General features: G+C 42.5%; 1 long non-coding RNA gene and 1 pseudogene across 2 annotated transcripts in view; one reads left to right on the forward strand and one right to left on the reverse strand.

The window, feature by feature from the left end:
- LOC145431510 (uncharacterized) overlaps positions 1 to 17,192 on the reverse strand; it is a 171,318-nt gene that overhangs the window by 102,175 nt on the left and 51,951 nt on the right. The window lies entirely within an intron of this gene.
- The window catches only part of LOC113030115 (glutamate receptor 1-like), a 109,155-nt pseudogene that overhangs the window by 55,059 nt on the left and 36,904 nt on the right, over positions 1 to 17,192 (forward strand). Inside the window, exons 4-7 of the transcript XR_013911826.1 lie at positions 4,835 to 5,019; positions 11,238 to 11,291; positions 11,745 to 11,903; positions 16,651 to 16,818. The product of XR_013911826.1 is annotated as a glutamate receptor 1-like (transcript). The remainder of the gene's footprint in view (positions 1 to 4,834; positions 5,020 to 11,237; positions 11,292 to 11,744; positions 11,904 to 16,650; positions 16,819 to 17,192) is intronic.

The following is a 17,192-nucleotide window of genomic DNA, read 5'->3' on the forward strand; positions in this document are numbered from 1 at the left end:
TCTCCTGAAATTGTTCTATCCTTTCAAGACCCTGAAAGGTTTAAAGGAGATGTTGAAAAAGTAGGTCACGGGGCAGAAATAGGTGCAAAAACATTTAGTAGCAAGCTGTGGCAAGCATTCAATCCACTATACTTATGGCTGTGAGCATCACCTGCATGGACGCTGACGCTCACACAGGTAAGAAAGGGACGCAAAGAACCAGAATACAAACAGGTAACAAAGCTGAAGGTGATCCTGTTTCCTGTTAACATACAGTTTAAATGTGGTGATGTGTAAATATTACAAATGTACACAATACGTTCATATATATATACAAGAATCTAAGCGACTGCAGAAAACCTATTTTACTCATCGATTCTCTCGCCCCGGTCGCTCCACGCCCAGGACATTTTCACACATTCCTGTTTTCACATCAGTTGATTTGACCAGCTGATTCCCAGCAGACACTGATGAAGCACAGACGAGAAAGAAGAAATCAATCAATATCGAACTGAGTCTGATGTGATTATAAAGTCCAAACAGCTTAGCATTAGCTTCAAGACTTTCTTCCAAACCATCATCTTTAATAACGGTGTTATAAAGCAGTTTCTCAGAGACTTTGTAAAACTGTGCAGCAAATATGAGAAAACACTGGGATTCAGATATTCCTGAGTCTGGGATTAAAAACAGAATCATGGGATAGCTTTGCTACGCTCACAAATGATGTCCCAGTCTTCAGTTCCTGTGTAAATGTATGACCAAAACTATTTACAAAGGGCAGCCCTGGTGGATTGCAGCACCCAGTGGACTGGTCTGGATATCATGACCATTTCTACGGTTTACAGAGAATGTCAGAAATAAGAAACTATGCAGTGAGCTGCAGTTGTCTGTGACAAAATGCCATAATGGTGTTAGAGAACAGGCCAATGGAGACTCAAATAACTAAATATAGCCAAAGTATGCAGAAGAGCATCTCTGAGAGCACAACACATCAAACCTTGAAGCTGGTGGGCAGCAGCAAAAGACCACACTGGGTGCCATTCCTGTCAGCTAAGCAATTGTAATTATGGGGATAATTTATTTGCACACTCTGGGATCAATAGTAGCAACTGAGCATCATTAAAAACCACAGCCTGAGTACCGTTTCTGTCCAGCCCTTTGTGACCACAGTGGACCAACCTTCTGTGGTTGATCTTCAGTGTTATGAAGATCAGATCTGTAGCAAATATATGAGGTTTTTATATCAATATGGAGCAAAATCTAGAAGGAATATTTCCAGCACTTAGTTGAATTACAATAGAATGAGTACTAGCAAGTGTTTGTCCTGCCTCTCTCCCATCAACCCACCTGTCCCTGAGCCTGGATTTAAGGGGGAAAGTTGTCTGATTGTTGGAGCTTTCTCTGTATCATTGTAGTCTTTACTACATGCACTGAGGCGACTGCTTTTGTGATTTACCACTATATTTCTAAAATGTCATTGAATTGAAAATCACATCCAGTATGTATCTTCCAGGTTTGATCCCGAGGCCAGCTGGTGTATCATGTTTCTTTGACCATTGACTGTTTAAGGTCAGGCTTCTCTGCTTAAATAATATATCACAGCACAGAAGATGAAGCAGTGTGAGAGATAAGAGAGTCTGTGCTGCTCTGAATAAGCTTCTCAGGTATTATCCTGGATACTTCAACACCATCACAGACATTGATTTATTTTCTCAGTCAAATGCGATCTCTTAAACAAAAATAAATTCGCATCTGTGGCATCTCCATGTGAAGCAGCTTTTTGAAGTGGCACACGGGTCAAGTCCAGCCTGAGGCAGACAGCAGATTAGGGCTGCCACGATTAGTCGACTAGTCACGATTACGTCGACTATCAAAATCGTCGACGACTGATTTAATAGTCGACGCGTCGTTTGAAGCTTTGTAAGATCCCAAAAGCCGCAGGAATAAGTAGCAGGATTTAAGAGTGTAATAACGGACTGAAACAGAAGATGGCAGCACTGCATGTACAAGGATGCCAGCTGCCGTTAAACCCCGAAGAAGCAGAAGCTGTGTCCCAGAATTCATAGCGCAGCCCAGCTCAGTTTCCAACAATGGCGGCAGCTAGTTAGTTTTAATGTTACTCTTATTATTCTTTCTGGGTCACAAAATAAACGTTTAACATATTTTCAGGCGAGAATGTAGCTGTGTAAACTTCAAATATCTGCTCAGTTTATCAGGACACCGCATATTTTCAAAAGCGCTCCGACGTTTTCGGAGACGTCTGTTACCCACTAGCTCGATAGCGAGCCGGGGGCTAGGTCACTAGCGCCGTGAGAACACCGGACTCCCGGCAAATCATTTTCAAACCCACCGCTGTCTTTCAGTACTCAGGTTAAACATGATATATGAGTCACTTAGATAACTTAAACATGTTATTGTTTGGCTTTTTTTAGTATTTTATTTGTTCCTGAGTAAACCGGTTTGGCTGAGATTAAAGTTATAGTTTTTACACAGCTGAATAAACGTCAAGCAGACAGCTGATCATCAGAAGTGTGAGATGCTCGAGAATTTACTCCGGTGTCCTGTTATATTTTAGATAGCAAGGAGTTTATTAAACTTCACCGAAACAATCTGCAGATTTCATTAACATTTAATAAACTATCATCTTGTCTTTATTTTTAGTTAGCACCTGAAACACTTAAAGCTGTAAGCTAGTGATGGTTATATAAGAGCAGATGCTGCTGGTGCAATAAGCTGTACGTTGTCCAATGGATGATGATCTGATTAGTCGACTATCAAAATAATCGTTTGTGGCAGCCCTACAGCAGACATCATATGAGGCTGATTCCGCTAACCCCCCCCCCAAAAAAAAAAAACAAACAAAAAAAACAAAACAAAACTACAAAACAGTTTGACATTCAGTCAGAGGAGCCACTGCCTCTTCAAATCCAGTCCTCAGCAGCTGACATGAAAACATATCTCTGCATTCATTCAGCAGTTTGGAGCAAAGCGTCTTTGAAAAGTAATCCGTCAGGCTGACGAATGGCAACAAGAGCTGGAGAAAAGATATCTGCCAACAAAGATCAAAGGAAGCAGAGATCATTTCTAAGTAAAGAGAAAGGTCACTCTATAATACAGCTGGGATGAGTTTCAGAGTCAGACTCTCCGGGTAAACTGTTGGACTGCTGCAGGTTTACACAAATATATTGTATTCAACGTAGGACAATTATTCTGAAGGTCATAAACACTGTATCTCATATCAACATGAAAACATACTCAACAAATCCTCTTCAGAATAATCATACTTGATTGAGATTCGAGTTAATGTGGACTTTTGATGCAGTCTGAATCTGGAAACACTCTGTACTTCCTTTTAGCTGGGTCACCGTTGTAATTCAGTGATAACTGCCTACCAGCAGCTAAACATATGGGATAGATAACAAATAATGAGGCTCATTCAATGAGCTGATAACATTTCAAACAAGTGACTCAGCGATTATATCTCCCACTCACTCAAACTTTTCTCATAATATTTCTCATTATAAGTTTTTTTTTTGAGACCTGGCTCTCAAAAAAAAGTAAAAAACTTCTTAGTCATAATTACGACATACAATGTGCTAATGAAAAATAAGTTTTATTGTCTTGCTCTGACTTAAAGTTGTAAAAGTCAGAGACAGTTTTCAATGAGTCCGCTGATCTTAATCACTACCTCAAACGTCTGTTACTCGTCTACTTTTCAGGTTGCAGGTCTGCAAGTTGTGAAGCTGAAAATCAGTTTGATGGTCAAAACAATTTCTGCCTTGTGAAAACCCCGGATTTGGTGATTCCCAATCGGCAGTAAATAGCCCAAGAGTCACTTGTACAGTAGTCACGGAGCATGCAAAAGATTAGCCTAACCAATCTGAGAAACACTGAAACTTTCACTAAGTTAATGAACCTGAACAGGTTTAGCAGAAAAGTTAAGTTAGTTAAAAGTCATGGAGTAGGAGAAATTATACCCCCCCCCCTCCCGCTGTGCTGAACAATGGTTGGATTGCTACGTAGCTTAGATAGCTGAGAAACAAAATAGTTAAAACAGCTAAAAATGTTATAATACAGGAACAGTTCAAGGAGCTTCTATAATTAGGAATAAAATATTGGAAACCATTGGCTAAAAATATTGCAGTAAGTAATAATTTTAGTTAACGTTGCAGATAACCAAATCTATTTGATAAAGTATAATATAGAGCTGAAATAAAAATGACTTATTCTTACTGGAATATTTAGCAGCGCAAACTGGTTATTCTGAAACTTAAAATATAGCTTAGCAAGTGAAAGTGATGAAGCACAGATGGGCATGAAAAAAATCCCAAAATAAATCTGTTAGGTACAAACAATATTAAATGATGAAAAGCTGTCAGTTAAACAGGATCAACTCAAAATGACTTCCTGTGTCCGTTCTAGTTTTAATGTTGGTCGTGTAACAGTGAATAGCTGTTAAAGGAAGTAGAAGCTAAAAACAGTGGCTTCATGGTTGGATTAATAAGCCAGCTGTTATAGATGAATGATTAGATACGATTGCTGACCATAGCTGATTGTTGGTAAGCTGATAAACTGATCAAAGTAAATGGTAAACTGAAAGTAACCAAGATCCAGTTTAAAGAAGTTTAAATGAATACTAGATGATGATGGGGGTTACTTGAGTCCACCTGATCAGTCACTGGGACTGTGTCAGGTGAAATAGCTATTGGATGCTGATGTTAAGTTAAGCTTAATAAAGCTTATAATGAATACAGATTTTATTTAAAAAATTAGATTATCCAAATTTAAATCATGTCATCTTGTCTATGACTAAATGCAGCTGAGGCGGCTCCCGTCTTACTTTGCTGTCCCTCAGGTTTGGCAGTGTTGCAGAGGATCCTGGACACGGCGGCAGAACGAAGTTGGCAGGTCACCTCGGTTAACCTGGACAGTCTCACAGAGCCGGCCTTCATCAAGCTGCTGGCTGACCTCGACTACAAGAAGGACTTCCAGATCATCATCGACTGCGAGCTGAAACGCCTCAACTACATCCTCAACCTGGTAAAACACTCTGAAACCAAACCAGTGGCCTCCACTCTGTCTGCATAAGAATTACTGCCTGATACTTCTGAGGGCCTACAGTAATGATATTGTGAATTAGCATGAAATTTTATCAGCGCTCTGGTGTGAGAAGTCAGAAATGCTGATTGTAACTATTATTATAATTTCTGTATTTTTATTTTTAGTAGATAATTTGTTTTGTTAAGTACAAAAACTCCTCCCGCCCTGTGGTACCTGGGAGAGGCTCTAGCCCTCCAGCAACCCTAAACTGGATGAACAGTTCGGAAAGTGCATGGATGGATGGTTCCCTCTCCATTCATATAATAAAAAAGTTCTTGTAAATAACTTCTCAAATAGCTGCTGAGTGGCAGCACTAATAACTGGGCAGGTAATGTTTCTTCCTGATCTTGTGGAAATACAGCCAACTCAATATTGCCTTGGAGCTTTCCCCAAGTCTCCAAGCTCTTTTGGTTTCACCCTCGCTCTTCACCATCTTCAATTATTTGGGGAAAATCCCCGATTTGTTTTTTTTCTGTAAGCCTGCCTTTACAGTGAAGCTGAACCCAACTAAAAGCCGGTGGTTTCAGTTTGTTTTTATCCACTGGTCAGTCTAAATTGAATTAATAGTTTCATGTAAGTGTTATTTAAGGGCAGAAACAAACTGAATGTTGGATGATTTTAGCTTCTTCCTCTAATCACCTGTGGAAAATGATAACAGTTTTATGTTGAGGCATTCCATCTGAAATCAACATGAGCCTCCAGCTCGACTGTCTAAAGCTAAAGAATGGTTGCGTTGAAACCGTAGATTCATATATCAAATATTCTCCAGCACCATGAACTTGACAAGAATAAGTGGAAGAGGATGAATGGATGTGAAATATCAGAAGTTGTGCCACAGAAACAAAACACCAGTAGATAGTCTAATCCAATTCAAACACAGCTCTGGAGTTTTCCAGATGGTACTCCAGCTCTAACAGGAAATCATTTTGTTCAATATGTGCATATTTTTCATTTTGGAAAATTTCGGCCCTGGAGGAGTCTAAAAAGGAAACTTAATGATTCTAAGAGACATTAAAAACTCAACAAGGACCAATGTCATGTTTTTGTATATAACATTTGATGTGAGCAGGCTTGAAGGCCAAGCTGCTGTATCAGTACACACCAACCCTCTAACCACTGCTACCATATTAGTGATTAGAAACCATACCACTGCTATAACAAGACAGTTACAGTATTTTTCTGATTGGCCCCTCATGACATCATACAGATCCAATACTATGAAACCGGAGTGCTTTGGCCTGCAGGGATTACAGACACCAACTGCATTGTATTGAATCAGAGTATTTTCCCCTTTATTGAGAATAACAGCGGCACTTTAACTCAGACTCGTCTGGGATGATCCCATTCTCGGTGTCGGTTAATGAGAAGCTCGTGTGTAAGCAAACCCTCGACGCGACGAGCAGCGGAGCTAAAGTGAACAGAACAATGCGGCCCTGATGAGCTGATACTGACTGTGTGTGAAAAAGAAACAGATTTCAGATTCAGCGTGGCGCAGAAAGTAATAACCAGATGGCAGTCAAAGATTAATTAGACCTCATGTATTAAATTTAATGACAGTTTCTGTTTGGAAGATTCAACAGATATCAGGCTTTAAAAAGCTCAACAACCTGTCTGCTGTTAGGAGAGGGAGCCGCAGGATTAGGTGCCACTCTGCATGACTAAAACTCACCACATAGCACAGCTTTTTTCCCCGAGACTCGGCACAGTTTTGGCTCGGCTCGGCTCAGCTTGGCACTGTTACTGTGCTTCTTTTCATCCCCTTGGCTCCCTCTGGGAAGCTGCTGTTGTCTGCCAGCTGTTAAGAGCCCATTAGAGCCAGTGTTAGTGCGACAGTAGAGTCTGAAGAGGCGTCGTCAGAGCACCACAGATAGGTGTGAACCTGAAGGTGGAAGGGTTCACGGTTAGGATTTCTTCAGTGACTTCTCAGCTGTCTTTGTTTTTGCTAACGCTGTGACTCACACACAGCTGCTGGTGTTGAAGAATTCAATTATGGGACTGGAAAAGAGCAGAATCGTCCCCAAATGATCTCCTAATGAGCCTCTTTAACATCGTTACAGCACTGACAACTGTTTGGTTCATTTGTGAGAAAAAAGTCCTGGGAAAGAGAAATTTGAATAATTTATATTTTAGGTTTAGTGTTCCTAAAATCGAAAAAAACAAAACTTTCTTTTTCCACAGGATTCCATATTATATCTTCTAATTTTCTAGCAACATTTACAAAGTATTTTATAGTCATAAATTTCACAGTACAAGTGTTTTCAGTGATAACCAGTACTCCTGTGTCACGGATCGTACCAACCAATAGCAGCACATAAGAGCACAAAGAGCGGGGGGGCGGGAAAGCTTATCCAGGGAGACTCCAGGAGGCCGGATTTGGCTGCGGTGCTCGGAGCTCCTGCCCACAGAGATATTCCAGCTTTTAGAAATAATTATGCTTTTTGGTTCTTTTATATAAAATAACCAAATGTGAAAATATTTCCCAGGTGACTCTTTCAGAATCTGTGGATTATTCTTTATATAACTTTAATAAATAAACACAATAATATATAAAACATTAACTTGAGGCATTTCATCTTCATACTGTAAAAACTTTCAGAGCTTCAGGCCTCAGCGTACCTGAGGTGGATTCAATTTGGTGCTTTCAAATGATTTTTTGGCATCTTTAAAGCCTCATAACTTGTTAATCACAGAAGATAGAAATATGAAACTGAAAAACACGTTTAAGATCTGTTAAAACCTGCAAACAAATCAATATTACATTATAAGGACAAAGATATCCCTCTAAATGTAATGTAGCAGACGGATTCTGCACAGTCATTTTCCTGGTACTATAGAAAGGCGGGCGTTATATACGAAGATCATCATCATTCACAGTCTGGTGACAGAAGCAGGCCCAGGTCCCAGCTGGCAGGATAAAAACTTCACTCTATCAGACTGGAAAAGTTCTCAAACAAGCACCGAAGGCTGGTATTTTAGAAAATGACTCACAGCTAGAACGTGAGCTTTTTATGTTCTGACTTGCTTCAAGCAGCTCTCTCTCTGACATGGTGATCGAGGTTTTACCTAAAATGGACTTTTTGAAGTTTCCTGCAGTGATTTATCAGAAAAGAAGTCAAAGACAACCGACGTGTGTTCCTCTACTTCAGCGACGTTACACTAGTGCAGTTATGATACATCCCATAATACTGAAGCTCAGAGCTGGTTATAACACCAAGCACATTTTATATTAATCAGTCTGTTTTCAAAGGAGCTTGCAAAGAAAAGCGTCTGGACTTCTTTAAGTTGCTTGAAGACGTTTCACCTCTCATCCGAGAAGCTTCTTCAGTTCTAAGGTCAAATGGTGGAGAGTCCCAGATATAAACCTAGTGGGAGTAATATCTGGGACTCTCCACCATTTGACCTTAGAACTGAAGAAGCTTCTCGGATGAGAGGTGAAACGTCTTCAAGCAACTTAAAGAAGTCCAGACGCTTTTCTTTGCAAGCTCTGTAGACTACCATGACCTGGATGACTGAGAACCTTCAGAATCAGTCTGTTTATTTTTTACTAATTGTTCCCTCAAAGATAATAAATAACTCTGAGGGTATTGACATGATGCTTTATTATCCACAGGGATGATGATGATGATGATGATGCTGTTAATTGTGGTTGTATTTCTTTGTGTTTTCCTGTTAATTATTTCTCATTGGTTTTATGGAACGAGTGTTTTATAAACTCATCAGTCGTGAATGTCTGTGATGTCATGTGGATGGAAATCCTTATATGGTCATCTCTGATCCCAACCAGCTCCTCTTTGAGCTTTGTGTTTACGAGAGGCAGCCAATCAGTGTGAGATATATAAAGATTGCTTTGGGCTGTGATTCACGCAGAGCTACTCCGGCAGAGTAAAAGAACAAAACCATGAAGCAGGAAGTCAGTGGCTCGTGTCCTTATGTTGTTTTATAATCTTTTCATGCATACATGTTTATCACAGACCCCACAAACACAGAGTTGTTCTGTTTGAGCCTCTCGGTGTTCAGAGCAGCTGGATTTCGTGCTCAGTGTCTTCAGCTGCAGCTGCTTTACTGTCCAGATTTTGGTGGAACACTTTGATTTCAGAGAGACACTTCAAAATTCAGGAAGAAGGAACGTTTGGTATCAGCTGAGATCAGTTTGTAAGAGAGGAATGAAAGAGGGCAGCAGGAGAGAGACGAGAAGCCAAAGGTGCTCAGTGGGAACTCTGGCCAGAAACCAGCTGTCATTTGGGAAATTCCTCTTTCTGCTGAGCTCCAGCTGGCTGAACGAGACTCAAGTATCAGGTGGCTTGTTGGATCTGTGAAATGAAGCCATTGGCTTCAGCATCACCGTTTAGTTTGGCTGAAATGATCAGGTGGCGCTTGCTTTGGCTCAAATTGGTTCATTTAGTCCAGCTGGATGGGGTGAAAGTTTCCAGTGGATGACGTCGGTGACTTCAGATGGAAGACTGATTTTTACAGAAAGTTGATTCTAATCATGTGGACGCAGAGTTTTCAGTGGGAGAAACCAGTGACTGCAGCTGATACTGATGTGTCACATAACAACGACTGAAAACTCAACATCCAGATAAACAAAATCCATTTTCTTTCAGCTCCACGACGTGGCAAAAGTCAGGAGATCATAACGGTCCGACTGGGACTGATAAATCAATAAATGACAAGGTGATAAAAATAACAACAACAACAAAACACTGACAGCTTTCACAAGCTTGTGGTCCAGCTGTGGGCCCACTGCACCAGCACCCTGTAAATGACCGTAACTCGTGCTCGAGCTTTAGGGAGATCTTTGGTATCACAGTCGCACAAAACATGCAGAGTGTACTGCTGTCTGCACACAGACAGGGTCATATTATGTGAACTTTACAATAACATAATTCAAAAACCATTTTGGACATGAGAGAACAAACAAGTTACTCCTGAAAAATAATTTTTTAAGTCCAGACAGCCTGTATGTTATATCGTTATACCTGAGTAAAAACCAGTTAAAAATCATCTCAACTTCATACTAAGAAGTTATGAAGGTGTTCACTAATGTGCGTCCAGGTCAGGTGTGGTAATGTGTTGTGTTCCCAGTACAAAGCTGAGCAGTCAATGCTAACCTTCTTTACAACCGAGAAAAACTCTGAGCTGAGGCCATAAATCTAAACAGGCAGAAAAGCACTTTTCACTCCTACTAACTCAGGAAAATGTCATATTTTCTTCTCCTTTTTCCTCATCTAGTGATGGATTTTTCTGAACACTCGTATCATTTAAACTAAAGCAGCTCACACAGAAGGCTAAGTTAGCTCCTGCTCAGTTAACAGATGCATGTTTCTGCTAATCAGAGCAAAGTTCCAAGCAAAGCAAGGATAAACCTGGTGTGTTAGATAACTGCATTACAAAAGCTCCAGATATGGTCCACGGGTCCAGGTCAGGGACTCTAGTACAAGAGTTTAAACAGGTGAGACTATGGGGACTGTGGCCATCAGATGAACTGCAGGTTTTGGTGACAGTGTTGCTGTTGCTGTTCGATATTCAATTCTTTGACTGAGTAAAACTGCAACGTGCATCTTTCACTGTTTTGTACACATTTATTATAACAACTGTTAAGTGTTTGATCACAATATGAAAATTATTATCAGCTGAATGTGTTTGCTGTGAATGAACACCAAAAGAAACCAGAGGAATGAAGTGTTGGCTGGAAGCAAAAGGAGAGGAGGAGGTTTAAGAGGAGGGACGCTTCAGCAGCGTTCTCCTCCCTTCCTCCTCCAGAAGTGCCCAGTGATGCAGAGCAGCTGTTCGCGAACGCTCTTCGACTGCCGCTCATTAAAAGCCGGACCTGAGAGGAAGGCGTCAAACAACACCTGCTCCTCCTCTTCATAAACTTTCTCCTTTCTCTCCATCTTCCTTCCTTCCTGTCGTCTGTCAGTGGAGTCGTGAATCTGAGGAGAGCTTCTTGCTTTCTTTCCAGCTCCTCCTGATGGCAAAGATGGGCAATTAATTCCTCAAAGAGCAGCCGAGTCTTCCAATTAGCAGCTGTTTGAGAGGACACACACACACATGGCGATGATTGTGATGAATGTGTGATTGGTGCTTTTTATCATCATTAGAAACATCAGGAAAATGTAATTAGCATATCATTTACTGTGCCTCTCGCTCCTGCTCAGATTGCTGCTCAGAAGAGGAACTTGAAGAACTACCACTACATCCTTGCCAATCTGGTGAGTTCAGGCTCAGCTTCCCCACACACAGGGCTGAGGTTAAGGACGTATGCAGATGACTTTAACAGTTTGCACAAACTTTCCAGAGACGTGAAAGTGCTCGCTGTTGTCTGCATGTGGAGCTGTTTCCAAATAAACTGCAGCATTTCAGTTCATAAGTTTAAAGAGCTAGAAATTTCCAAATACATTTGGAAATATGCAGGCTTTCTTTTAACACTAAACTAAACTCGAAACACAGAGTAGTGCAAATAACTTCCAGACAATGATGTCATTTTTCATCACCAAAGTGTGCATGTCATTGTTTATCTATACCGAAGACAGGGTTTTATGGGATGCAGTGAAAGTTCAGGCAGTGAAACCTGTTGCTTTCCTTTGTGTGTGTGTGTGTGTGTGTGTGTGTGTGTGTGTGTGTGTGTGTGTGTGTGTGTGTGTGTGTGTGTGTGTGTGTGTTAGGGCTTCTTGGACCTGAACGTCACAGAATTTCAAAAGCTCGGACCGAACGTGACCGGCTTCCAACTGGTGAATCGGTCGGATCCCGCTGTGCAGAAGATCAATCAGAACTGGCTGGACTTCGACAACAAAGACCTCAAAGTGGCTCGCAGGAGGCTCAAGGTACACACACACACACACACACACACACACACACACACACACACACACACACACAGTGTTTTCATACTTTTTCTTTGTGAGGAAATCTGAATTGTATCCTCCCAGTATAAATGATCCTGACATTGTTGTTCTGACATTTTTTTACAGGTGTGATATAAATGGTCATTTGGGTTTGGGTTTTTTTGTTTTGTTTTTTTGCCTGTCCTGTTTGGATCTTTAGCCATCAGAATTGTTGTCTGAAGGTCAAGAAAGATGCCAAGTGGATTTACTTTACCGATTGGATCATCATGGCCATATTGGTCCATTATTTTTATTAAATACTTTATTTTAAGTATTTCTTTTATTTGATTCTCGGTTGTTATAGACGGGACAGACATGACTGGGGGATTGGACAGGGAGAAAGAATGAAAGAAAGAGAGGGAGAGAAAGAAAAATAGAGGAGGAGAGAGGAGACGGTGATGAAGGGGGAAGAAAGAAAAAACACCTGGATCACCTGTATGGAGATAAGAAAAAACAGAAGAGAAAACAAACAAAAAAGAGCAACATAATAAATACAACACCATCACAATAAACTAGCTAACAGTAGATACTGAATATTACATGTTATTGTGCAGCACACAAGATCGACAGCGCACAATGTGCTTTGAGGTAGCAGCCAAGAAAGGTGTAGTTTGTGTCTGTGTACACCTGTGTGGATCAGCACGCTTGTATTCCAAAGGTTTCTCCATGTAACGATCTGCTAGGGGGTCTGGGGAGTCATAGCCCCGTCCCCCAGGGCATGAAGCAGGTATGGAGGAGATCCAGGCCCCAGACATCCAGAGGCCCCAGAGTACGAGGACCCAAGGAGGACCACCAGGGGGGCAACTGTGCCACCCTCCTGGGAAGAGCTGAGGAGAGCCTCAAACGAAAGGTCAACCAGCAGCCACAGAGCAGAGGCCAGAGGGGGTTGCAGTGACGTGCCCGTGGGCTGTGCTGGCAGCCAGCAGTCCCAGAGGCCTGAGGGCACCCCACCCCCCGGAAGGGGCCTTGCCGGGCCACAGGCGCCAGGTCCCGCCAATCGGCCACCAGGAGTGAGTCAGTACATACATGAGTGCCCAGCCCCAGACACCAAGAACCACCAACACACCAACGTCTGAGGGCATCAGCCACTGGCAGGGGGAGTGTGGTGAGGGGAGAAAGACCTCCGTACTTTGGAGAGCCTGAGATGTTCCCAGCGAGGTGGAGTCTAAGACCCAAGCTGACATATAGACACAGACCAACAGGTGCACGCGGACATAAACGTGTATTCCCACCCCCATATACACAAACAAATACTTTGCACTCACCCGATGTGGAGACAGACACAAATAGACACTGTACACACATTCACACTCCCCAAACATACTCTAAATCCCAGGTCCAGATACCCCTGCTCCCAGAGCACCTCCACCCAGCCCCCCAGCCCCGACGGCTAAGAAAACGGGGGTGAGTGAAGACCCCATACCTCCCTCCGCCCGCTCATATGTAGTGTTGCTGCGTGCTGTTCTAACGTGCATTTAAAACACAGGAGGGCATGGTGCTTCCAGCCAGAGAGCAGCACGGCTCCTCCCGAAAACCCTTAATGTCTATATGCATTTAAAATTGAGGGTAGGGCACCAGCGCCAAAGGTGGGTTTGAATACAAAGACCATCCTCTGGACACTGTATAACGTGCCCACCCTCAAAGCCCTATATGTATGTGTTATGAGAATATGAGTAATGTCTAGGTGTCTAGGTTGCGGAATTAAATTGAGGCACAGGCAGCCAGAAGGGGACAGAAGGGGAGTACCTCCCCTGCACCCTGGTGAGACACCTGCACCCCAAGCCCTGCCTGTGTGTGGGTGTGGTGGAGCAGGAAGAGTGAGGCAGAGTGAGGCAGCTGAGGATGGGGAGGGAAGAAAAGGAGGGGCAAGCGGCCCCTCTCTGGGGCCAGCTCTCCCACTGACCCCAGTAGGCACCCCCACACTCTGGAATCCACCAGGGCAAGGGGGCCCAGGCCCATCCGGACCGGGGCCCACAGCAGCAGCACCACCCGGCCCCACAAAGTCCGGGGCAGCCCACCCGACCCCACCAGAGAGAAAACTGCACCCACCCCATCATCCAATCTTCTCCCAGACTACACAAGACAATAGACACTCAGGTTGAGTCATTCTCCACCTCTCCAATATCTCTCCCCCACCTGCAGAGTGAGCTCCTGTAGAGAGGAGACCTCCTGCAAAGATGTAACAGCCTCCCCACCAGTTAGAGAGCCCTCCAGTTGGGCAGATGCACCAGAGGTCCCCCGCACTGGGGCTGAGCCCCCATGCACCCACCCGCCCACCACCCTGGCGACACAACAACCAGGACCCAAGGCCCAGCCAGAGCCCCAGCCCGGGGGCAGAGCACCCCCAAACCCTCAAGCCTCCACGCCCATCCCGGACCCACCCTGGGGCAGCCAGGCTACCAGGCCAGTAACCAACGTCCGCCAGCACAGACCCTCTCGCCACCAGAGCCCCTAACCAGGTCATGGCCACAACCCCCGCGTTAGGCCCTCCTGGGAAAACGTCCCTAGAGAATCCCCAGACGCCCTAAGGCCTTCCCTACCCCCATATCAACCACACTAGAGAAGGCAGGACCAAACTATGACCCCCCCACCCCCACCCCCACTAGGTGATGAAGCCGATCAAAGGAGCCCAGAGGGATTGATCAAATGTGATGGCAGAGGCTGTCTCAAGACTAATGTGATCTATCAGAGGGTTTTTATATTTGCTAGAATTAAGATTATTTTTATTTTTCCAGTTAATGAGGACTGTTTTCTTGGCAATGCATAGGGCTGTAAAATCTTTTATTTTTGGCAAGACCATCATTTTTATAGCGGTGACCCTTCCCATGAGTGACATGGGTAGAGATTTCCATCTAGCTAGATCGCCTTCTACTGTCTTTAAAAGTGGGATGTGGTTTAATTTAGTTAATTCTGCAAGTTTAGGAGACATATTGATACCTAAATATTTAATATTTCCAGATTGCAGTCGGGTAGATGAAGAATTATAGAAGGAGCAAATACTCAGAAGAACTGTAGATTTTGACCAGTTAATTGAGTAATCTGAGACTCTTGAGAAAGAGTTTATCAATGCAGTTACCCCAGAGAGATTGGTTTGTGAGTTTTGGAGAAAAAGTAACACATCATCAGCATAGAGACTGATTTTATGTTCTACATTCTTACATTTTATGCCCGTACTTGTTGTAGCCTTTCTAATTGCTGCTGCTAGTGGCTCAATAAAAATTGCAAACAGTGAAGGGGAGAGTGGGCATCCCTGCCTGGTGCCCCTCAGGAGACAGAAGCTGGAGGATGTTTGGTCATTTGTTCTGACACAAGCTGTTGGGGAATTATATCATATTTTTAACCAGCTTATGAAAGAGTTTCCAAAACCAAATTTGTGTAAAGTTACAAATAGAAATTTCCAGTTAACTCTGTCAAATGCTTTTTCTGCATCAAGAGACAATATTATGGTTTCAATGTTTTTACTGCATGAGTAGTCTATTAAATTAAGTAATCTACATGTGTTTGTTGATGAGTGCCTACCTTTTATGAAACCAGTTTGGTCAGGATGAATTAAGAGGGGGGTTATTTTCTCTAATTTCTTTGAGAGAGCTTTGCAGATTATTTTAAGGTCTACATTTATAAGGGATATTGGACGATAGCTTGAAGGAAATACAGGGTCTTTGCCTGGTTTTACTAAGAGACTAATATTTGCAGAGTTCATATTTGGTGGTAGTCTGCCAATTTCTTTGATTTCCTCCAACATTCTGTGAAAAACTGGTGCCAGAATCGTCCAGAATTCTTTGTAAAATTCTGCAGGAAAGCCGTCTGGACTTGGAGCCTTATATTGGGCATACTTATCAGGGCTTCCTGGAGTTCACCTGGCGTCAGTGGCGAATCCAGTGCCATTGCTTGGGTATCTAATAATTTTGGAAGAGTTACGTTGTCGAGAAATTGATCAATTTCGTTTGTAGATGGGGTTATTTGTGGTGTATTTAAAGTTTCATAGAAATCCCTAAAATTTTTGTTTAATTTTTTTAAGGTCATATATTGTATTCCCAGATAAATCTTTAACAGCTCATATAGTTGTTTTTTCTTTATTGATTTTTAACTGGTTAGCTAGAAATTGTCCGGATTTGTTACCGTGTTCAAAATTTTGGAACCAAAGTCTTTGTACTAACAATTGAGTCTTTTTATTAATAATTTCATTTCATTCTGGTTTTGTTTTGCGTATTTTGTTCAAAATTTCTAGATCTTGGTGGGACACATAGGCTTTTTCTAAGGATTTGATGTTTTTTTCTAATTCCTGAACATTTTTGTTTTCTTCTTTCTTCTTAAGTGATGAGAAAGAAATTATTTTAGCTCTCATCACAGCTTTCCCTGCTTCCCAGAGGACAGATAAATGGTCATTTGTAGCTGCACTTCAAGATCGTCACTCTCCTGAAGCAAAAGGAATTAACAGGCGTTGTTCAGGCTAAAGCAGCAGTGACACAAATACAAACTATCATTCACAGATACTTTTCCATCTGCCCCATTGCTTTTATTCCCACTTGTTTCTTCTATTCTACTTCTATTTTGAATCTATTTAAGGAAAGTACAAAAAAAACCACATTTCTGTGTATGTAAAGCAAAATCTTGTCTCATTGTGTCACCAATAAAACTGTGAACAGGATCAGGATTTTAACCACTTTCCTCCTGCCTGACCACTCAGTACACAGGAGCTCTGACCTATGATGGTGTCAGCGTCATGGCAACGGCATTCCAGAATCTGCGGAGGCAACGGATCGACATCTCTCGCCGGGGCAACGCAGGGGAGTGCCTGGCCAACCCGCCCGCTCCGTGGGGACAGGGCATCGATATCCAGAGAGCCCTGCAGCAGGTATGCATAAACAGCACACAGGCAGAACTGAGAGTGGGTCCAGAGGGAGCAGCTGCCACAGAAGCCCCACCCACCTGCTCTTCAAAGCTTGTGTTTGTGAAAAACAGCCAATCAGAAAAGTTAGTTTAAAGGGAGATAAATAAGGATTATTTTGAACTGTAAATCACGTATAGAAATATAGAGGTTGGAATGAGGAGAATACTCCCTCTTTAAAAACACCAATATTTTTAGGTCCTCTGAGAAAGTAAATATTAACTCCGAGCTGTTCTCAGATCCTCAGGCTGCTCCAGCAGCTCAGAGGAAATGAAAAATGAAAGTTTTGTCCTGAAATGTCCCAGAAATGTCCTAGTCTGTAGATCGAAAAACATGTCAGA

The sequence above is a fragment of the Astatotilapia calliptera genome, chromosome 10 (genome assembly GCF_964374335.1).
Source record: "Astatotilapia calliptera chromosome 10, fAstCal68.1, whole genome shotgun sequence".
NCBI classification, from domain to species: Eukaryota; Metazoa; Chordata; class Actinopteri; order Cichliformes; family Cichlidae; genus Astatotilapia; species Astatotilapia calliptera.